Source organism: Mesoplodon mirus (assembly GCF_964341445.2).
Source record: "Mesoplodon mirus genome assembly, contig: HAP1_SCAFFOLD_530, whole genome shotgun sequence".
NCBI classification, from domain to species: domain Eukaryota; kingdom Metazoa; phylum Chordata; class Mammalia; order Artiodactyla; family Ziphiidae; genus Mesoplodon; species Mesoplodon mirus.
The window spans coordinates 248,981-272,718 of NW_028295473.1; the positions used below are offsets into that span (position 1 = coordinate 248,981).

Here is a 23,738-nt window from a genome sequence, read left to right on the forward strand (position 1 = left end):
TAGGGCGCCCCCTCGGAGCAGTGGGAGTGGGAAGAGGGGCAGGGGTGGAGGGAACCCACGATGGGAGGCGAGTGGGCTCTCCGCAGAGGCCAGCTTAGCCCGCAGGAGCTGCCTGTGAGCAGGGGGCGGGAGGGCACTGCTGCCCTGTGGCTTCTGGGCTTGCCGGATCGCGGCTCTCTGCGAGGGTCCTGAGACTCTGTATCCCCTCCCTCAAACCGCCCCCCTCGCGAGGCCGCGACGCTGGGTGCCCTGTGTCGACAGGCAGAACCCCACTGCCCGCCCCTCTCAGACCCGCCTCTGCCCGCCTCGATGGTCCCCGCGCACTCAGCCAGCGGCCTCTGCTGTGTCTGCTGCTCCTGCTGGGTCTGCTGCTGCGGCCGGTTACCCGTGAAGACCACGCCGGGCACCTCCAGAACCCCAAGTCCGCGGGAGCGCACGCGGGCCCTGATGCGGGACTTCCCGCTTGTGGACGGGTGGCTGCAGTGTGTGCCGGCTGCTGGGGGCCGCTGGGGGCCTAGCCTGGCCCCGGGCAGGGCAGGAGGTCCGGAGCATGCAGAGCTAGTGGGGAGGCTCCCTCCCACCACCCCTGGATGTCCTCTCCATCATCTATGGATGCCCTTCCCCTTCTCTGTCATCCCCTCCCTGGTGGGAACCCCTCAGCCCAGGCCTCAGCTGCTCCTAGTATAGTCTGTGTGACAGTGGGAGGTGGGGGACCCACAGGCTGGCCCAGGCCAGGCAATGTGTCCTGCCTCATCCCAAGACCTAAGGAGCCCACCTATTTGCCTTGACCTCCCTCCAGCCACAACGACATGCCCCTGGTCCTGAGGCAGTTTTACCACCACGGGCTACAGGATGTTAATCTGCGCAATTTCAGCCATGGCCAGACCAGCGTGGACAGGCTGAAAAATGATCTCGTGGGTGCCCAGGGACACACAAGGTGCCACCATGGCTGCTGGGGAATGTGGGGCAGTTTGGGGGCCTCAGAGACCACAGGTTAGTCACATTGGAACTAAGTTACCATAGTGACCTAGAAAGTGCCATGCCATGGATGCTGGGGGAACAGGGGTCACAGTGAGCCAACCTGACGGGCATCCATGTACCACAGGAAAAGCAACGCATTACATGGGACTTCTGGGCACACTGAGTGTTGTGCCAGCTGAGGAGGCTATGAGAAGCCCAAGGAGCTCCAAAGCCCAAACTAAGCCCTTGCCTTCCCTCAGTTCTGGTGAGCCTGCGTCCCATGCCGGACCCACGAACGCGATGCTGTGCGCCTCACCCTGGAGCAAGTTCACCTCATCTGCCCCATGTGTGCCTCCTATTCTGAGCTGGAGCTTGTGACCTCAGTTAAAGGTAGCCGGGGGACTTCCCTGGTAGTCCAGAGGTGAAGACTCCACGCTTCCACTGCAGGGGCCTCGGGTTGGATCCCCGGTGGGGGAACTAAGAGCCCTCATGCTGCGTGGCACGGCCAAAAAAACAAAACAAAATGGTAAAGAGACTGGTCGTGGTAGGTGTTAGGGACTTCAGTTAGCTACCCCTGCCTCTGAAAATGATCATCTGACCTACCTGCCCCCAGCTCTCAACAATACCCGGAAGTTGGCTAGCCTCAATGGTGTGGAGGGCGGCCACTCACTGGACAGGAGCCTCTCCATCTTGCGTACCTTCTATGCGCTGGGTGTGCGCTACGTGACACTCACCCACACCTGCAACACGCCCTGGTGAGCACAGTGCAGATGGTAAGGGCCCAGTGAGGCAGGGATCTGCCCAAGATCACGCTGGGGCCCAAAGCAAGTTTATCCCTGGGATCCAGCCCTGAACCTGGGGTTGGGAGGGGAATGGAGGTTTGCAGAACAAGACTGAATCCCCAGAAGGGCCCTCCTACTGCCAGGCACAGCCCAGTTTGGGTCCCTCCTCTTGCATCAGGGAGTTGCAGGTGTAGACGGTTCGACACAACCTCTTTCTACGCTCTTGTAGCCAAGTCATGGCCACCAGTCAGACTGCCTCCTGGCCATCCTGCAGAGCACAGAGCTCAGCAAAGGGTATCCACCCCTTCTACAGCAATGTCAGTCGGCTCACCAGCTTTGGCGAGGTAGGGACCCGGCTTCCATACCCTGCCCCACATGAATGTACAGCCCTGCCTGTTCCCTACAGATAAATACACACAAGATAAATGCAGCCCTCATGCCCTCTCCCCATCCTGTCCCTGCAGAAGGTGGTGGCAGAAATGAACCGCCTGGGCATGATGGTGGACTTGGCCCATGTCTCGGATGCTGCGGCACGGCGAGCCCTACAAGTGTCACAGGCACCTGTCATCTTCTCCCACTCAGCTGCCCGGGGTATGTGCAAGAACACTCGCAATGTTCCTGATGATATCCTGCAGCTTCTGGTGAGAGACTGCCCTGGCCCTCAAACCTAAAGCAAGAGATTCAAACCAGGAGCCCTTGAACCTGAGCCTCTTCTCCCTCCATTTCCTCAAACGCCAGGTTAAATATCTTCTGCCCCCAAAACCCACGGTCCACAGCCCCTGAACTCTTCAGCCCTAGGTGGGGGTCTAGGTGGTAAGATACTCCTCCAAACCCGGAAACCCAGGGCCAACACACCACCCAGACCAGGGCTGCGGCTCCTCCATTCACACAAACCCAGAGAGGAGATGACTCTGACCTCACAGCCAGGGCTGAACACCTTCCTCACAGGGGCCGAGAGAGTGAACAGGCAGCTGGCTGTGCTGGGGGCCAAGCTGACTGGCCACGGGTCCGCCCCTACAGAAGAAGAACGGTGGCATCGTGATGGTGCCCTTGTCCGAGTGGGTGCTGCAGTGCAACCCGTTAGCCAACGTGTCTACTGTGGCAGGCGAGCCTCACCCTGGGCTCTCTGAAAACTCGGATTTGGAGCTGAAGCTGGGTCCAAATTTAGGGAGGACTTCAGAAGAGCCCCAGTGGTTTGACCCACCTATTGGCAATAGGTACAGCACCCAAAAACCCAAGAATGGACAGTACACAGCACCTTGGTGCCATGTGGAACTGGAGCCACAGAATCAAAACTGCGATACGGATGGGTATCAGGGAGGCTGTCAGACACTGCTTTATGTCAAACACATAAAGAAAATATCCACTATCAGAACCGTTGGTTGACTGACTTTTTTTCACATCTTTCTGACAAAATTCGTGAAGTTGTGAGTACCACAAGCGTCATTACACTTCTGTTCAAGATGTAATCTCAGGCTCACAATCACTGTTTAGCTTCTGTATATTGCAGTGTACATAAAGGTCTGTATTAGTCTGGTTGGGCTGTTATAGTGAAATACTATAGACTGAACGACTTCCACAGCAGAAATTTATTTTCTCACAGTTCTGGAGGGTGGAAGTCCAAGATTAAGGTACTGAATACCATAAGAATTGGTTTCTGGTGAGAACAATCTTCCTGGCTTGCTGACGGCTGTCTTCTTGCAGTGTCCTCACACGGCCTTTCCTCTACGAGCAGAGGGAGAGAGATCTCTGGAATCTATTCCCCTTCTTATAAGGACACCATCAGTCCCTGTCAGATTATTACCTCACCCTTATGACTTCAGTTAACTTCAGTTACCTCCCTAAAGGACCTATCTCCTATCTTCTACAGTCAACTTAGGAGGGGCTTCAACATATAATTTTTCGGGGGACACAATTCAGTCCATAACAACAACTTAAGATAGCTTTCTCTGATTTTCAGTCTTTCACTAATACCTCCCTCTTTGTCTACGAGTTATTCAAGTTTCCTTAAATTTTTTTTTTAATTTTCTTACATTATCCCTTCCCTTTAAATGCTGTCTTCACTTCTTAATTGGCATTTCTTGCAAATGAAGGCACCTTTCCTCACAATATATTGATTACTCTCCCCACTGTAACACAGCGTCTTCTCCCATGACTTTCCTGAAGTGGTTCCACTTTTGTTCATAAAAGTTTAGCCATCCAATCAGATGCTTTATTTTCAGTTCCCATAGCATTTTGCCTTTGGGAAACAACTGACTCCATTAGATGGTGCTTCTTTTAAAACTACCTTCCTTTATGTTTTATAGCAATCTTATGATTTCTGTTGGCATACCACCTAGCTTCTTTCTGATCATTCTTTTTATTTTTAGTTTTCAGTTGTTTCTCTCCTCACTCCTTAGCGTCAGATACTACATACAGTTGGCCTTCTTCTCATCTCTTATATACTCTCTCTCTTACTCCAGCAGCTTTGTTTACCATTTAATATATTATCTGCCAGGCGCCTTCCATCTGTTACCAACATCTCTCCCTCTTTGTCATTTCAGCCTTCGCTATGCTCTCTGAGCTCTCACAGGCAGATCTATTGAACACAGGAATCTCAGTGGAAAATACGAGTACGTTATTTCTCTACTGAGTAAAGCCCTTACAGATCACATGGTCCTGATCCATCTTGCAGCCACCTCATCTGGACTATTTGACCTCCCATGTCACAATAGCAGAGGACCAGACAAGAGGGACACTGGCTCCTAATGACCTCAGCTCAGAAGTGATACACTTGATTCTGCTTCTTTGCCACTGGCCACAACGAATCAAAGGAAAACAGTTGAACTACAAAGGAGGATGAAAAATGTAGATAAGCACATAGGATATTTGATGAGTGCTATCTCGAGGTGACATCACCTCCCATCAAACTTTTATTTCACAGAGAAAACACAGACTATAAAGCAAAAACACCCCAAACTACCTTCTTCTCTTTACGTCCAAGAAGAGCTTTTCGACATAGTGTATAAATACCTAGTCTCACTTCCTCAGTATCTTCCATTCATTTTCCCACCTCATTGGTATTGTTAAGGTTTTCCTCTTTAGCGATTGTATTTTGGCCCCCTCCCATTAAAAAGCTGCCTCCCTCCCATTAAAAATTACTCTTGCTTGATGCCAAGTAATTCTCTAGTTACCTTTTCTCTCTTCCTAATTTCACAGTGCAGTTTATCAAAACTTGTATTTATTCTCATTGTCTGTATTTTCTTATCTTTATGTACCTCGTGACTCACACAATTTTGCTCTTTTCTTCTTACTTATCTGCACTGGAATTGCATTCACCAACATTTAGTTTGTGATTAAACTGAGTGAATATTGTTTGGTCATTCTGTCACCTTTCAGCAATAGTTGATTTTGTTGATCAAACTTGGCATCTCAGAAAAATCTTTCACCTTCACAACAGTAGCATCTTAACCTGCTACTTCTTCCTCCTGCCTCTGGACATCCTTATCTCTTTCACTGGGCACTCTCACTCTGCCCTCTGCCAAGAGATGTGTATTTCTCAGAAGCTCTCTTCTGCCCTTGATAGATGGTCTCATCTACTCTTGTGATTCCAGCCACCATATATATCACAGATCTTGACCTAAAACTTACATCTCTCTCTCCTGAGTCTCTTACAAACTTAACTAATTGCCAACTGAACAACTCTGCCCAAGTATAACATGGACACTTAAAATTAATTATGTGATGTTACTGAACGATTAATTTTACCTTCAATACTTAACTTCCACTATTCATCTCTCTACATCATTTAGACCACCACTATTTGTACACTTGTCCAAGTTGGATACTGGGGGAACACTCAAGACTCTGGACTCTGACAACCCTCAGAATGGGAGAAAATAGTTGCAAACGAAGCAACTGACAAGGGATTCATCTCCAAAAAATATAAACATAAATAAATTTGTAAACTATATAAGCAACTCATGCAGATCAATATCAAAAAAAACAACCCAATGAAACAATGGACGGAAGACCTAAACAGACATTTCTCCAAAGATGGCCAACAAACACGTGAAAAGATGCTCAACATCACGAATTATGAGAGAAATGCAAATCAACACTACAAGGAGGTATCACCTCACACCGGTCAGAATGGCCATCATCAAAAAATCTACAAACAATAAATGCTGGAGAGGATGTGGAGAAAACGGAACGCTCCTACACTGTTGGTGGGAGTGGAAATTGGTACAGCCACTAGGGAGAGCAGTATGGAGGTTCCTTAAAAAAACTACAAATAGAACTACCATATGACCCAGCAATCCCACTACTGGGCCTATACCCTGAGAAAACCAGAATTCAAAAGGAGTCATGTACCAAAATGTTCATTGCAGCTCTATTTACAATAGCCAGGAGATGGAAACAACCTCAGTGTCCATCGTCAGATGAATGGATAAAGAAGATGTGACACACATATTCAGTGGAATATTACTCAGCCATAAAAAGAAACGAAATTGAGCTATTTGTAATGAGGCGGATGGACCTAGAGTCTGTCATACAGAGTGAAGGAAGTCAGAAAGACAAAGACAAATACCGTATGCTAACACATATATATATATGGAATTTAAGAAAAAAAATGTCATGAAGAACCTAGGGGTAAGACAGGAATAAAGACACAGACCTACTAGAGAATGGACTTGGGGATATGGGGAGGGCGAAGGGTAAGCCATGACAAAGTGAGAGAGTGGCATGGACATATGTACACTACCAAACGTAAAATGGATAGCTAGTGGGAAGCAGCCGCATAGCACAGAGAGATCAGCTCGGTGCTTTGTGACCACCTAGAGGGGTGGGATAGGGAGGGTGGGAGTGAGGGAGATGCAAGAGGGAAAGATATAGGAACTTATGTATAACTGATTCACTTTGGTATAAAGCAGAAACTAACACACCATTGTAAAGCCATTATACTCCAATAAAGATGTTACAAAAAGAACACTTGTTTTTTCTTTTGTTTTGTTTTTTGTTTTTTTGTTTTTTACCTTTTAGTTTAAATTTTAGTTCCTGCCCCCAAACATCCATTAAGTCCCCAGGAGAAGGAAAAGGGGATGTGACTAGCAATAGAGAGAAACTTCCTTCACAACAATGGCCATGGCAAGCTTAGGCACTTTTGGTGAAATCTCTCTGGGAAGTACTGGCAGAGGAATAAAAGGCAAACTGACACAGAAGTATTGCCTGGTGTGCATTTCCAGGCTCTGCCTTCTTTCTCATGTCTTGGCGGCAGGTGGAGGAAGAGGAGAAAAGGTTAAACTTTTGTATCAACCGGCAGAATAAGCTTATAACATCCTCTCACTACCTCTGCATGGGTTCTAGTCTCTGCAGCACTACATAAGCTTTGCCCAAAGTAATGAACAGTTGAAAGTCCAATGTAATACTTCACCAAACAACTTAAAAATGCTTGCACACTGGAAAGGATTCAGTTGCGGAGAACACAAATGGACCCAGAGCAACTTTTGCCAAAAGAGAATATTGTGCTAAATGTACAGCCATCGCTCTTTTCCATATGAAGAAACAGTCAGAAGGATAAAAGAACTTGGTCAAAAATCACACAAGTAAGTAGGACAGAATCTGGTCTGTCTGTCATAAGGGTTGTGTTCTTTAACCACCAGGCTAGCTTTTCCCAAACCTGATTCATGCACAGAATAACTATACACCTCTGTTTGCCTTGAATATTCCCTGTTTATACGTATGCCTGCTGCAGTTTTTAATATTGCCCACTTTGACTCCCCAAAGCAACCAAGAACTCACAATAATTTGGTCACTCTATCCATGGACCACTGTGGTGGGACTGCCCAGGAAGCTTAAAAGTGCAGCCTCCCGAGCCCTACTCCAGATCTAGATAAGTTTTCTTAGGGTTGGCTCAAGAATCCAGGTACAAGTCTTTCTCGGTGCTTTTGTGAGTCTCTCGCTCTCGTAAGTTAATAAACCGTTTATTCCGCCTTCCCCAGATGCCCAGCCAGGTCCTGTTAAGGTAGGAGTCCCCCCGCCACATCACAGGGATGCTCCCAGTCAAGTAATCTCTGGAGCCGTGGAGAATCTGAATGGTCTCATGCTGGCCCACCTGCCATGACAAACCTCCTCCAGAGCATTCCCTTTCACAGTTTACATTCTACCACTCCCAAAGGCAGTCCGCTCCAATGAGGCCTGACTTCGTCTGTCCTAACGTGTACCCGCTGATTCAAGCAGTTTAGGAAGAGAAGGTGCTGTGCTTCTCAACCACGGTGGCCCAACCTCTAAAATGGTAGTCGAAGCAGTCTCTACCTCCTGGGAACAACGCCTCTGCAACAGCCCCATTAAACGAATGTCCCATCTTTGCTTTTTCAGGGTGGGGGTCGGGCAACAGGGAGTCCCCCTCCTAAAGAAGGTTCTCTCTCATTGCCACACTATCAGAGGCTGCCCCAAATGTGCTTGCTTCCTGTGGGCCTGATCAGGCTAAGGGCAGAGTTGTCTCTTTCCTTCTCTGAGGCGGACCAAATCGTCTGAGTAACACCTCTTCACACTGTTGACCATGTTTCTCACGGGGGCTGCTGCTGAGTCTTTATCTCATCCTTTCATGGTGGAGAGACAGAGGATTCTAATGACTTTTACTTCTAGGGGAGAGGGGCCTGGAGTGATTATGTTGTCATTTTGTATTATGTCCTTTTGTCATGAATTTGTTTTCAATTTCATGTTCAAATGGGCCCACCATTCCCACTTTGTGAGGTCATTCAGCACCCGCATTTTGCACCTTTAACATCTCTCTCAGTATCACTTGGAAATGTTTGAAATGGCAGGAGCTTGTCCTCATATTCCTATCAGCTGTAAACCCGGAGCCCCGACATGAACCTAACCATTGAGCAGAACACCTCTCCACTACCTGTGTACCACTGCGAAGGCCCCTTAACCTCTTGGTTTCTTTAAGTCCTCAGTTGTAAAAATTTCAGGGTGCGATGAATTTATATTGGGGGCAGGACAAGGTCGAGAAGAGTGTGTCTTTGCTTTTATTCTTCCAAACTGGAATGTCTTCCCTCTCTTCCCCATGGGTCCAAATCTCACTTGTCCTTCAGGCCCACTGCAAAGGAGCCTTCCCTGATTCCCCTGTCCACACAAATCTCTGCCTCTTAGGCTAAGTGCCATACAACCTAGCTGTCTCTTACCTTAATCTTGCCTCTCAAGCCAATCACAGAATGTGGGTCTCTCTTGCCCTCCTGTGGCCCCTGGGGCTGTGCCAGACCACCAGCACGCCCCACCTGGGGTGTCTACTAGACTACGGCATTGGTGGGGAGGCCCAGCTGTGAGGGGCCAGGCAGAGTACCTCTGCCTCTACCCTGTTCTCCTCCAAAAAACTGCCCCTCCTCCTGAAGCCTGCCCCTCAAGTCACAGGTTCCATATATGACCTCAGTGGGTAGTGATGCCCTCACAGGCCTTCTCACAGATTCCACGGTAACAGATTCCATGGTAACTGACAACCAAACAGATTCGTATCTGGTGGAGGACTGGTAGGGAAGTTTCTCTGACTATCAGAGACAATGTCTGACTTCATAGGCTATATATACTCAACCCTGTGCTCTGTTCCCTGGCTGGGCAGTGCAGCAGGTACACCCAGACCGGCCACCTCCACAGGAGGTATGGGATACAATCCACCTCACCTGGCTGGCACATGTTTTTGTGGGGCCTGCCAACTATGTACAACTGAGCACACTCCCACATGTAAGTAATACCAGTGACCTGGGACACCTTCAGGGACCCACAGGGCTCACTGCTGAGGACAAGTGAAAGGTCATCCCTGGACAAGTGTGCAGGACGGTTCTAAGCTTTATAATGTAGCCTTCCCCTTTGGGCTACAGGATGCTTCCATTCAGACCCTTTCCTGAATGGCCTCTTAGCAAAAGACAAGTGCATTTTTGTTGGCAAACGGTAAATGGAGCAGTTTGAGGAACAGGGCCACAATTAGAAGCACACCTTCAAACCCAGGCACCTCTGTGCTGTCATGCAGACATCTCTATCGGTCCTCTCAGACACATCCCATACTGAGTTGCTGAGTACTCGGGGACAGGGTGGTGCCATATTGATGGGAAGACCGGAAGAATGAAGGGGGGGGTGATGAAGTGCTAATGAGACGGGAGGGCTGAGGAGATGGTGTCCCAGGAGGCTGCGTTGATGTGAGCCTAGACTTGGTACCCAGACCCCGGTTCTGAGTCTCCTGATCACTCTGCCTCAGTATTCAGCCTTGTTCTAATCTAGATAAAAGTACCAGAGGGCTAGAGTTCAGTGTGGTTGAAACAGGCGGTATAACTGGGGCCCAAGAGGGGTTGCCAAGGTGAGAGGGGTTCTTAACAAATTTGTATTAGATTATTTCTTTCCAAAACTTGAAAGACATTTCCATTAAAGCCTCAGAAGTGACAGACTGCAAGAAATGTTTTCTCTGTTGTGGAAGGGAGAGATGGAGAGGATCATGAGTGCAATTTCTTTCGGGTTCTACTGTTTTCCCTGGAAACGGTGAAGAGACTTCCTCATCTGCTGCAGCCGTAGGCGCTAGGGATTGCTTTTGCAGCCAGTGTCCCTTCTCTAGGGACTCATAGAGGTGATGGGCCAAGGCTGTGTTTTGGATGTCAAGTAGATTAAAGGTCTTCAGCCAGAAACTGGGAGAGACATGAGAGGGGGAAATTGTGGCAGGAGACTGTGCACAGCACAAGTGACTGATCAGTTCTGATTTTCTTTGCAGCAGCAGTGGCTCCCGTTTGTCCTCCCACACCCGGGCACTACCATGTCCTCTACCGAGGGTGTGGAGAAACGCAGTTGGGCTGGCATGGGGAGACATACTGCCTGGTTGGTGGCTACCGGGCCTACGGGGATGTTCCTTTGGCCCCACCAGCAAAGGTGGAAGCAGTGAAGCCAGTCCCCAGACGTGCGCCCAAACGAAAGCACTCTTCAGAAAGTTCGGACGAAGAGCTGGGCTGCTCCAGACCCAAAAACCGGCGATTGGAGCATGGTGGACCTGCTCCCTGAAGCAAGAACAGGATGGAGAGTCAAGCAGCATGCACCCTGCCCCGAGGTTCACATGCTCCTTTACTGCCAGCCCTTTGTGTCCCCAGTGGGGTCCCTTACTGCTCAATAAAATGTTTGTGTGTAACACATTTCTAGGGTCGCCAGTGCTCAGACTTAGGTCACTACCCCTGTGCTAGGCACTCCTGCCACCTGGGAAAGGTTCCAAAGGTGGAACAGCTCCAGGGGGTGCCAGGGATCACAGCAAAAACTTGAGAGGCTGGGGATGAAGGAGTTTGGGCACAGTCCCTAAAGCATCTCTGTGGTTGAGCTTCTGTGAGAAGGCACATCCCCAGAGAGAGAGAGAGAGAGAGAGAGAGAGAGAGACAGAGAGAGAGAGAGAGAGAGTGTGTGTGTGTGTGTGTGTGTGTGTGTGTGTGTGTGTGTGTTGAGGAGAGGGGGTCTCTAGAGGAGGCAGCTAGGGGGAGGGCCTGAGGCTGGCAATGGGGAATGGCGTGCAGCCTCTGAGTAAGCACAGGCACTTAAGCCCTTGAGGTTTCTGGGAAAGCTAGAGCCACAAGGGCCACGAGATAAGGCAAGTGTAGCAGCAGAACCCAGGTGCCAGGTCTTTCCTCAGAACCTATACTTCTCCACGAGGCCGGGCCTTCCACGCTGAGGTAGGAGGGATCCTGGCCAGAAGGTCAGCCAGCAGCTCTGGGAGGAAGATTGCTGCGGTGGGGACTCTGCTGCCATGGAAATCACTTCATTTCCTTCCACTCAAATAGCCTGCTGACTGGCTTCCTGCTCTGTTGAGTAAAAGGGTCGCTGACTCTCCCCAGAAGGTCGTTCAGTTCACATCCCCAAAGTCCCTCTATTCAGGCCCTGGGGAGGTGTAGCGACTCCTGAGGGCACTCTTTCCTGAGGCTGGCTGACAGAAGTGGGGGAGGTTCCTGATAGTTCCCAGGCGCTAGTTGAAGTCCCCAGAGAATGGTCATGCAGGTTGGGGAGTCAAGTAGGTGGAGAGAGAAGGTCGGGGGCAGAGGACCCCTTCCTGAAACCAGAGCTCACATGGTTACCCCCCACCCCCCCATTTCCAGAAACTATCTCTTCCCCCACACAAGCCCTCATGGCCCAGTCCCGGGAAACCGGGAGCCCAGAGCACTTGTGGCCACAGAGGCACTGGCACGCAGCCCTCAGGGTGGGCGGGGCCGGCTGCAGGCAGATGGGGATGAGGTGTGCTCCCGGGAGGCCTCGGGCTGAAGGTGGCCCTCTGAGAGAAGCACCCCAGCTTGGACAGGAAGGTTACAGGCCGGGGAGAGCAACCTAGGGCGCCCCCTCGGAGCAGTGGGAGTGGGAAGAGGGGCAGGGGTGGAGGGAACCCACGATGGGAGGCGAGTGGGCTCTCCGCAGAGGCCAGCTTAGCCCGCAGGAGCTGCCTGTGAGCAGGGGGCGGGAGGGCACTGCTGCCCTGTGGCTTCTGGGCTTGCCGGATCGCGGCTCTCTGCGAGGGTCCTGAGACTCTGTATCCCCTCCCTCAAACCGCCCCCCTCGCGAGGCCGCGACGCTGGGTGCCCTGTGTCGACAGGCAGAACCCCACTGCCCGCCCCTCTCAGACCCGCCTCTGCCCGCCTCGATGGTCCCCGCGCACTCAGCCAGCGGCCTCTGCTGTGTCTGCTGCTCCTGCTGGGTCTGCTGCTGCGGCCGGTTACCCGTGAAGACCACGCCGGGCACCTCCAGAACCCCAAGTCCGCGGGAGCGCACGCGGGCCCTGATGCGGGACTTCCCGCTTGTGGACGGGTGGCTGCAGTGTGTGCCGGCTGCTGGGGGCCGCTGGGGGCCTAGCCTGGCCCCGGGCAGGGCAGGAGGTCCGGAGCATGCAGAGCTAGTGGGGAGGCTCCCTCCCACCACCCCTGGATGTCCTCTCCATCATCTATGGATGCCCTTCCCCTTCTCTGTCATCCCCTCCCTGGTGGGAACCCCTCAGCCCAGGCCTCAGCTGCTCCTAGTATAGTCTGTGTGACAGTGGGAGGTGGGGGACCCACAGGCTGGCCCAGGCCAGGCAATGTGTCCTGCCTCATCCCAAGACCTAAGGAGCCCACCTATTTGCCTTGACCTCCCTCCAGCCACAACGACATGCCCCTGGTCCTGAGGCAGTTTTACCACCACGGGCTACAGGATGTTAATCTGCGCAATTTCAGCCATGGCCAGACCAGCGTGGACAGGCTGAAAAATGATCTCGTGGGTGCCCAGGGACACACAAGGTGCCACCATGGCTGCTGGGGAATGTGGGGCAGTTTGGGGGCCTCAGAGACCACAGGTTAGTCACATTGGAACTAAGTTACCATAGTGACCTAGAAAGTGCCATGCCATGGATGCTGGGGGAACAGGGGTCACAGTGAGCCAACCTGACGGGCATCCATGTACCACAGGAAAAGCAACGCATTACATGGGACTTCTGGGCACACTGAGTGTTGTGCCAGCTGAGGAGGCTATGAGAAGCCCAAGGAGCTCCAAAGCCCAAACTAAGCCCTTGCCTTCCCTCAGTTCTGGTGAGCCTGCGTCCCATGCCGGACCCACGAACGCGATGCTGTGCGCCTCACCCTGGAGCAAGTTCACCTCATCTGCCCCATGTGTGCCTCCTATTCTGAGCTGGAGCTTGTGACCTCAGTTAAAGGTAGCCGGGGGACTTCCCTGGTAGTCCAGAGGTGAAGACTCCACGCTTCCACTGCAGGGGCCTCGGGTTGGATCCCCGGTGGGGGAACTAAGAGCCCTCATGCTGCGTGGCACGGCCAAAAAAACAAAACAAAATGGTAAAGAGACTGGTCGTGGTAGGTGTTAGGGACTTCAGTTAGCTACCCCTGCCTCTGAAAATGATCATCTGACCTACCTGCCCCCAGCTCTCAACAATACCCGGAAGTTGGCTAGCCTCATTGGTGTGGAGGGCGGCCACTCACTGGACAGGAGCCTCTCCATCTTGCGTACCTTCTATGCGCTGGGTGTGCGCTACGTGACACTCACCCACACCTGCAACACGCCCTGGTGAGCACAGTGCAGATGGTAAGGGCCCAGTGAGGCAGGGATCTGCCCAAGATCACGCTGGGGCCCAAAGCAAGTTTATCCCTGGGATCCAGCCCTGAACCTGGGGTTGGGAGGGGAATGGAGGTTTGCAGAACAAGACTGAATCCCCAGAAGGGCCCTCCTACTGCCAGGCACAGCCCAGTTTGGGTCCCTCCTCTTGCATCAGGGAGTTGCAGGTGTAGACGGTTCGACACAACCTCTTTCTACGCTCTTGTAGCCAAGTCATGGCCACCAGTCAGACTGCCTCCTGGCCATCCTGCAGAGCACAGAGCTCAGCAAAGGGTATCCACCCCTTCTACAGCAATGTCAGTCGGCTCACCAGCTTTGGCGAGGTAGGGACCCGGCTTCCATACCCTGCCCCACATGAATGTACAGCCCTGCCTGTTCCCTACAGATAAATACACACAAGATAAATGCAGCCCTCATGCCCTCTCCCCATCCTGTCCCTGCAGAAGGTGGTGGCAGAAATGAACCGCCTGGGCATGATGGTGGACTTGGCCCATGTCTCGGATGCTGCGGCACGGCGAGCCCTACAAGTGTCACAGGCACCTGTCATCTTCTCCCACTCAGCTGCCCGGGGTATGTGCAAGAACACTCGCAATGTTCCTGATGATATCCTGCAGCTTCTGGTGAGAGACTGCCCTGGCCCTCAAACCTAAAGCAAGAGATTCAAACCAGGAGCCCTTGAACCTGAGCCTCTTCTCCCTCCATTTCCTCAAACGCCAGGTTAAATATCTTCTGCCCCCAAAACCCACGGTCCACAGCCCCTGAACTCTTCAGCCCTAGGTGGGGGTCTAGGTGGTAAGATACTCCTCCAAACCCGGAAACCCAGGGCCAACACACCACCCAGACCAGGGCTGCGGCTCCTCCATTCACACAAACCCAGAGAGGAGATGACTCTGACCTCACAGCCAGGGCTGAACACCTTCCTCACAGGGGCCGAGAGAGTGAACAGGCAGCTGGCTGTGCTGGGGGCCAAGCTGACTGGCCACGGGTCCGCCCCTACAGAAGAAGAACGGTGGCATCGTGATGGTGCCCTTGTCCGAGTGGGTGCTGCAGTGCAACCCGTTAGCCAACGTGTCTACTGTGGCAGGCGAGCCTCACCCTGGGCTCTCTGAAAACTCGGATTTGGAGCTGAAGCTGGGTCCAAATTTAGGGAGGACTTCAGAAGAGCCCCAGTGGTTTGACCCACCTATTGGCAATAGGTACAGCACCCAAAAACCCAAGAATGGACAGTACACAGCACCTTGGTGCCATGTGGAACTGGAGCCACAGAATCAAAACTGCGATACGGATGGGTATCAGGGAGGCTGTCAGACACTGCTTTATGTCAAACACATAAAGAAAATATCCACTATCAGAACCGTTGGTTGACTGACTTTTTTTCACATCTTTCTGACAAAATTCGTGAAGTTGTGAGTACCACAAGCGTCATTACACTTCTGTTCAAGATGTAATCTCAGGCTCACAATCACTGTTTAGCTTCTGTATATTGCAGTGTACATAAAGGTCTGTATTAGTCTGGTTGGGCTGTTATAGTGAAATACTATAGACTGAACGACTTCCACAGCAGAAATTTATTTTCTCACAGTTCTGGAGGGTGGAAGTCCAAGATTAAGGTACTGAATACCATAAGAATTGGTTTCTGGTGAGAACAATCTTCCTGGCTTGCTGACGGCTGTCTTCTTGCAGTGTCCTCACACGGCCTTTCCTCTACGAGCAGAGGGAGAGAGATCTCTGGAATCTATTCCCCTTCTTATAAGGACACCATCAGTCCCTGTCAGATTATTACCTCACCCTTATGACTTCAGTTAACTTCAGTTACCTCCCTAAAGGACCTATCTCCTATCTTCTACAGTCAACTTAGGAGGGGCTTCAACATATAATTTTTCGGGGGACACAATTCAGTCCATAACAACAACTTAAGATAGCTTTCTCTGATTTTCAGTCTTTCACTAATACCTCCCTCTTTGTCTACGAGTTATTCAAGTTTCCTTAAATTTTTTTTTTAATTTTCTTACATTATCCCTTCCCTTTAAATGCTGTCTTCACTTCTTAATTGGCATTTCTTGCAAATGAAGGCACCTTTCCTCACAATATATTGATTACTCTCCCCACTGTAACACAGCGTCTTCTCCCATGACTTTCCTGAAGTGGTTCCACTTTTGTTCATAAAAGTTTAGCCATCCAATCAGACGCTTTATTTTCAGTTCCCATAGCATTTTGCCTTTGGGAAACAACTGACTCCATTAGATGGTGCTTCTTTTAAAACTACCTTCCTTTATGTTTTATAGCAATCTTATGATTTCTGTTGGCATACCACCTAGCTTCTTTCTGATCATTCTTTTTATTTTTAGTTTTCAGTTGTTTCTCTCCTCACTCCTTAGCGTCAGATACTACATACAGTTGGCCTTCTTCTCATCTCTTATATACTCTCTCTCTTACTCCAGCAGCTTTGTTTACCATTTAATATATTATCTGCCAGGCGCCTTCCATCTGTTACCAACATCTCTCCCTCTTTGTCATTTCAGCCTTCGCTATGCTCTCTGAGCTCTCACAGGCAGATCTATTGAACACAGGAATCTCAGTGGAAAATACGAGTACGTTATTTCTCTACTGAGTAAAGCCCTTACAGATCACATGGTCCTGATCCATCTTGCAGCCACCTCATCTGGACTATTTGACCTCCCATGTCACAATAGCAGAGGACCAGACAAGAGGGACACTGGCTCCTAATGACCTCAGCTCAGAAGTGATACACTTGATTCTGCTTCTTTGCCACTGGCCACAACGAATCAAAGGAAAACAGTTGAACTACAAAGGAGGATGAAAAATGTAGATAAGCACATAGGATATTTGATGAGTGCTATCTCGAGGTGACATCACCTCCCATCAAACTTTTATTTCACAGAGAAAACACAGACTATAAAGCAAAAACACCCCAAACTACCTTCTTCTCTTTACGTCCAAGAAGAGCTTTTCGACATAGTGTATAAATACCTAGTCTCACTTCCTCAGTATCTTCCATTCATTTTCCCACCTCATTGGTATTGTTAAGGTTTTCCTCTTTAGCGATTGTATTTTGGCCCCCTCCCATTAAAAAGCTGCCTCCCTCCCATTAAAAATTACTCTTGCTTGATGCCAAGTAATTCTCTAGTTACCTTTTCTCTCTTCCTAATTTCACAGTGCAGTTTATCAAAACTTGTATTTATTCTCATTGTCTGTATTTTCTTATCTTTATGTACCTCGTGACTCACACAATTTTGCTCTTTTCTTCTTACTTATCTGCACTGGAATTGCATTCACCAACATTTAGTTTGTGATTAAACTGAGTGAATATTGTTTGGTCATTCTGTCACCTTTCAGCAATAGTTGATTTTGTTGATCAAACTTGGCATCTCAGAAAAATCTTTCACCTTCACAACAGTAGCATCTTAACCTGCTACTTCTTCCTCCTGCCTCTGGACATCCTTATCTCTTTCACTGGGCACTCTCACTCTGCCCTCTGCCAAGAGATGTGTATTTCTCAGAAGCTCTCTTCTGCCCTTGATAGATGGTCTCATCTACTCTTGTGATTCCAGCCACCATATATATCACAGATCTTGACCTAAAACTTACATCTCTCTCTCCTGAGTCTCTTACAAACTTAACTAATTGCCAACTGAACAACTCTGCCCAAGTATAACATGGACACTTAAAATTAATTATGTGATGTTACTGAACGATTAATTTTACCTTCAATACTTAACTTCCACTATTCATCTCTCTACATCATTTAGACCACCACTATTTGTACACTTGTCCAAGTTGGATACTGGGGGAACACTCAAGACTCTGGACTCTGACAACCCTCAGAATGGGAGAAAATAGTTGCAAACGAAGCAACTGACAAGGGATTCATCTCCAAAAAATATAAACATAAATAAATTTGTAAACTATATAAGCAACTCATGCAGATCAATATCAAAAAAAACAACCCAATGAAACAATGGACGGAAGACCTAAACAGACATTTCTCCAAAGATGGCCAACAAACACGTGAAAAGATGCTCAACATCACGAATTATGAGAGAAATGCAAATCAACACTACAAGGAGGTATCACCTCACACCGGTCAGAATGGCCATCATCAAAAAATCTACAAACAATAAATGCTGGAGAGGATGTGGAGAAAACGGAACGCTCCTACACTGTTGGTGGGAGTGGAAATTGGTACAGCCACTAGGGAGAGCAGTATGGAGGTTCCTTAAAAAAACTACAAATAGAACTACCATATGACCCAGCAATCCCACTACTGGGCCTATACCCTGAGAAAACCAGAATTCAAAAGGAGTCATGTACCAAAATGTTCATTGCAGCTCTATTTACAATAGCCAGGAGATGGAAACAACCTCAGTGTCCATCGTCAGATGAATGGATAAAGAAGATGTGACACACATATTCAGTGGAATATTACTCAGCCATAAAAAGAAACGAAATTGAGCTATTTGTAATGAGGCGGATGGACCTAGAGTCTGTCATACAGAGTGAAGGAAGTCAGAAAGACAAAGACAAATACCGTATGCTAACACATATATATATATGGAATTTAAGAAAAAAAATGTCATGAAGAACCTAGGGGTAAGACAGGAATAAAGACACAGACCTACTAGAGAATGGACTTGGGGATATGGGGAGGGCGAAGGGTAAGCCATGACAAAGTGAGAGAGTGGCATGGACATATGTACACTACCAAACGTAAAATGGATAGCTAGTGGGAAGCAGCCGCATAGCACAGAGAGATCAGCTCGGTGCTTTGTGACCACCTAGAGGGGTGGGATAGGGAGGGTGGGAGTGAGGGAGATGCAAGAGGGAAAGATATAGGAACTTATGTATAACTGATTCACTTTGGTATAAAGCAGAAACTAACACACCATTGTAAAGCCATTATACTCCAATAAAGATGTTACAAAAAGAACACTTGTTTTTTCTTTTGTTTTGTTTTTTGTTTTTTTGTTTTTTACCTTTTAGTTTAAATTTTAGTTCCTGCCCCCAAACATCCATTAAGTCCCCAGGAGAAGGAAAAGGGGATGTGACTAGCAATAGAGAGAAACTTCCTTCACAACAATGGCCATGGCAAGCTTAGGCACTTTTGGTGAAATCTCTCTGGGAAGTACTGGCAGAGGAATAAAAGGCAAACTGACACAGAAGTATTGCCTGGTGTGCATTTCCAGGCTCTGCCTTCTTTCTCATGTCTTGGCGGCAGGTGGAGGAAGAGGAGAAAAGGTTAAACTTTTGTATCAACCGGCAGAATAAGCTTATAACATCCTCTCACTACCTCTGCATGGGTTCTAGTCTCTGCAGCACTACATAAGCTTTGCCCAAAGTAATGAACAGTTGAAAGTCCAATGTAATACTTCACCAAACAACTTAAAAATGCTTGCACACTGGAAAGGATTCAGTTGCGGAGAACACAAATGGACCCAGAGCAACTTTTGCCAAAAGAGAATATTGTGCTAAATGTACAGCCATCGCTCTTTTCCATATGAAGAAACAGTCAGAAGGATAAAAGAACTTGGTCAAAAATCACACAAGTAAGTAGGACAGAATCTGGTCTGTCTGTCATAAGGGTTGTGTTCTTTAACCACCAGGCTAGCTTTTCCCAAACCTGATTCATGCACAGAATAACTATACACCTCTGTTTGCCTTGAATATTCCCTGTTTATACGTATGCCTGCTGCAGTTTTTAATATTGCCCACTTTGACTCCCCAAAGCAACCAAGAACTCACAATAATTTGGTCACTCTATCCATGGACCACTGTGGTGGGACTGCCCAGGAAGCTTAAAAGTGCAGCCTCCCGAGCCCTACTCCAGATCTAGATAAGTTTTCTTAGGGTTGGCTCAAGAATCCAGGTACAAGTCTTTCTCGGTGCTTTTGTGAGTCTCTCGCTCTCGTAAGTTAATAAACCGTTTATTCCGCCTTCCCCAGATGCCCAGCCAGGTCCTGTTAAGGTAGGAGTCCCCCCGCCACATCACAGGGATGCTCCCAGTCAAGTAATCTCTGGAGCCGTGGAGAATCTGAATGGTCTCATGCTGGCCCACCTGCCATGACAAACCTCCTCCAGAGCATTCCCTTTCACAGTTTACATTCTACCACTCCCAAAGGCAGTCCGCTCCAATGAGGCCTGACTTCGTCTGTCCTAACGTGTACCCGCTGATTCAAGCAGTTTAGGAAGAGAAGGTGCTGTGCTTCTCAACCACGGTGGCCCAACCTCTAAAATGGTAGTCGAAGCAGTCTCTACCTCCTGGGAACAACGCCTCTGCAACAGCCCCATTAAACGAATGTCCCATCTTTGCTTTTTCAGGGTGGGGGTCGGGCAACAGGGAGTCCCCCTCCTAAAGAAGGTTCTCTCTCATTGCCACACTATCAGAGGCTGCCCCAAATGTGCTTGCTTCCTGTGGGCCTGATCAGGCTAAGGGCAGAGTTGTCTCTTTCCTTCTCTGAGGCGGACCAAATCGTCTGAGTAACACCTCTTCACACTGTTGACCATGTTTCTCACGGGGGCTGCTGCTGAGTCTTTATCTCATCCTTTCATGGTGGAGAGACAGAGGATTCTAATGACTTTTACTTCTAGGGGAGAGGGGCCTGGAGTGATTATGTTGTCATTTTGTATTATGTCCTTTTGTCATGAATTTGTTTTCAATTTCATGTTCAAATGGGCCCACCATTCCCACTTTGTGAGGTCATTCAGCACCCGCATTTTGCACCTTTAACATCTCTCTCAGTATCACTTGGAAATGTTTGAAATGGCAGGAGCTTGTCCTCATATTCCTATCAGCTGTAAACCCGGAGCCCCGACATGAACCTAACCATTGAGCAGAACACCTCTCCACTACCTGTGTACCACTGCAAAGGCCCCTTAACCTCTTGGTTTCTTTAAGTCCTCAGTTGTAAAAATTTCAGGGTGCGATGAATTTATATTGGGGGCAGGACAAGGTCGAGAAGAGTGTGTCTTTGCTTTTATTCTTCCAAACTGGAATGTCTTCCCTCTCTTCCCCATGGGTCCAAATCTCACTTGTCCTTCAGGCCCACTGCAAAGGAGCCTTCCCTGATTCCCCTGTCCACACAAATCTCTGCCTCTTAGGCTAAGTGCCATACAACCTAGCTGTCTCTTACCTTAATCTTGCCTCTCAAGCCAATCACAGAATGTGGGTCTCTCTTGCCCTCCTGTGGCCCCTGGGGCTGTGCCAGACCACCAGCACGCCCCACCTGGGGTGTCTACTAGACTACGGCATTGGTGGGGAGGCCCAGCTGTGAGGGGCCAGGCAGAGTACCTCTGCCTCTACCCTGTTCTCCTCCAAAAAACTGCCCCTCCTCCTGAAGCCTGCCCCTCAAGTCACAGGTTCCATATATGACCTCAGTGGGTAGTGATGCCCTCACAGGCCTTCTCACAGATTCCACGGTAACAGATTCCATGGTAACTGACAACCAAACAGATTCGTATCTGGTGGAGGACTGGTAGGGAAGTTTCTCTGACTATCAGAGACAATGTCTGACTTCATAGGCTATATATACTCAACCCTGTGCTCTGTTCCCTGGCTGGGCAGTGCAGCAGGTACACCCAGACCGGCCACCTCCACAGGAGGTATGGGATACAATCCACCTCACCTGGCTGGCACATGTTTTTGTGGGGCCTGCCAACTATGTACAACTGAGCACACTCCCACATGTAAGTAATACCAGTGACCTGGGACACCTTCAGGGACCCACAGGGCTCACTGCTGAGGACAAGTGAAAGGTCATCCCTGGACAAGTGTGCAGGACGGTTCTAAGCTTTATAATGTAGCCTTCCCCTTTGGGCTACAGGATGCTTCCATTCAGACCCTTTCCTGAATGGCCTCTTAGCAAAAGACAAGTGCATTTTTGTTGGCAAACGGTAAATGGAGCAGTTTGAGGAACAGGGCCACAATTAGAAGCACACCTTCAAACCCAGGCACCTCTGTGCTGTCATGCAGACATCTCTATCGGTCCTCTCAGACACATCCCATACTGAGTTGCTGAGTACTCGGGGACAGGGTGGTGCCATATTGATGGGAAGACCGGAAGAATGAAGGGGGGGGTGATGAAGTGCTAATGAGACGGGAGGGCTGAGGAGATGGTGTCCCAGGAGGCTGCGTTGATGTGAGCCTAGACTTGGTACCCAGACCCCGGTTCTGAGTCTCCTGATCACTCTGCCTCAGTATTCAGCCTTGTTCTAATCTAGATAAAAGTACCAGAGGGCTAGAGTTCAGTGTGGTTGAAACAGGCGGTATAACTGGGGCCCAAGAGGGGTTGCCAAGGTGAGAGGGGTTCTTAACAAATTTGTATTAGATTATTTCTTTCCAAAACTTGAAAGACATTTCCATTAAAGCCTCAGAAGTGACAGACTGCAAGAAATGTTTTCTCTGTTGTGGAAGGGAGAGATGGAGAGGATCATGAGTGCAATTTCTTTCGGGTTCTACTGTTTTCCCTGGAAACGGTGAAGAGACTTCCTCATCTGCTGCAGCCGTAGGCGCTAGGGATTGCTTTTGCAGCCAGTGTCCCTTCTCTAGGGACTCATAGAGGTGATGGGCCAAGGCTGTGTTTTGGATGTCAAGTAGATTAAAGGTCTTCAGCCAGAAACTGGGAGAGACATGAGAGGGGGAAATTGTGGCAGGAGACTGTGCACAGCACAAGTGACTGATCAGTTCTGATTTTCTTTGCAGCAGCAGTGGCTCCCGTTTGTCCTCCCACACCCGGGCACTACCATGTCCTCTACCGAGGGTGTGGAGAAACGCAGTTGGGCTGGCATGGGGAGACATACTGCCTGGTTGGTGGCTACCGGGCCTACGGGGATGTTCCTTTGGCCCCACCAGCAAAGGTGGAAGCAGTGAAGCCAGTCCCCAGACGTGCGCCCAAACGAAAGCACTCTTCAGAAAGTTCGGACGAAGAGCTGGGCTGCTCCAGACCCAAAAACCGGCGATTGGAGCATGGTGGACCTGCTCCCTGAAGCAAGAACAGGATGGAGAGTCAAGCAGCATGCACCCTGCCCCGAGGTTCACATGCTCCTTTACTGCCAGCCCTTTCTGTCCCCAGTGGGGTCCCTTACTGCTCAATAAAATGTTTGTGTGTAACACATTTCTAGGGTCGCCAGTGCTCAGACTTAGGTCACTAGCCCTGTGCTAGGCACTCCTGCCACCTGGGAAAGGTTCCAAAGGTGGAACAGCTCCAGGGGGTGCCAGGGATCACAGCAAAAACTTGAGAGGCTGGGGATGAAGGAGTTTGGGCACAGTCCCTAAAGCATCTCTGTGGTTGAGCTTCTGTGAGAAGGCACATCCCCAGAGAGAGAGAGAGAGAGAGAGTGAGTGAGTGAGTGAGTGTGTGTGTGTGTGTGTGTGTGTTGAGGAGAGGGGGTCTCTAGAGGAGGCAGCTAGGGGGAGGGCCTGAGGCTGGCAATGGGGAATGGCGTGCAGCCTCTGAGTAAGCACAGGCACTTAAGCCCTTGAGGTTTCTGGGAAAGCTAGAGCCACAAGGGCCACGAGATAAGGCAAGTGTAGCAGCAGAACCCAGGTGCCAGGTCTTTCCTCAGAACCTATACTTCTCCACGAGGCCGGGCCTTCCACGCTGAGGTAGGAGGGATCCTGGCCAGAAGGTCAGCCAGCAGCTCTGGGAGGAAGATTGCTGCGGTGGGGACTCTGCTGCCATGGAAATCACTTCATTTCCTTCCACTCAAATAGCCTGCTGACTGGCTTCCTGCTCTGTTGAGTAAAAGGGTCGCTGACTCTCCCCAGAAGGTCGTTCAGTTCACATCCCCAAAGTCCCTCTATTCAGGCCCTGGGGAGGTGTAGCGACTCCTGAGGGCGCTCTTTCCTGAGGCTGGCTGACAGAAGTGGGGGAGGTTCCTGATAGTTCCCAGGCGCTA

General features: G+C 49.6%; 2 pseudogenes across 2 annotated transcripts; both read left to right on the forward strand.

The window, feature by feature from the left end:
* Window positions 1-60: 60 nt before the first annotated feature.
* Window positions 61-11,999, forward strand: LOC309797441 (dipeptidase 2-like; annotated as a pseudogene). Its single transcript has 10 exons — window positions 61-114; window positions 262-473; window positions 800-969; window positions 1,231-1,350; window positions 1,574-1,715; window positions 2,017-2,086; window positions 2,207-2,383; window positions 2,763-2,843; window positions 7,724-7,746; window positions 11,837-11,999. The product of its transcript is annotated as a dipeptidase 2-like (transcript).
* Window positions 12,000-12,123: 124 nt separating this feature from the next.
* On the forward strand, window positions 12,124-22,826 carry LOC309797442 (dipeptidase 2-like; annotated as a pseudogene). The gene is made up of 9 exons: window positions 12,124-12,248; window positions 12,353-12,536; window positions 12,863-13,032; window positions 13,294-13,413; window positions 13,637-13,778; window positions 14,080-14,149; window positions 14,270-14,446; window positions 14,826-14,910; window positions 22,543-22,826. The product of its transcript is annotated as a dipeptidase 2-like (transcript).
* The last annotated feature ends 912 nt before the right edge of the window (window positions 22,827-23,738 follow it).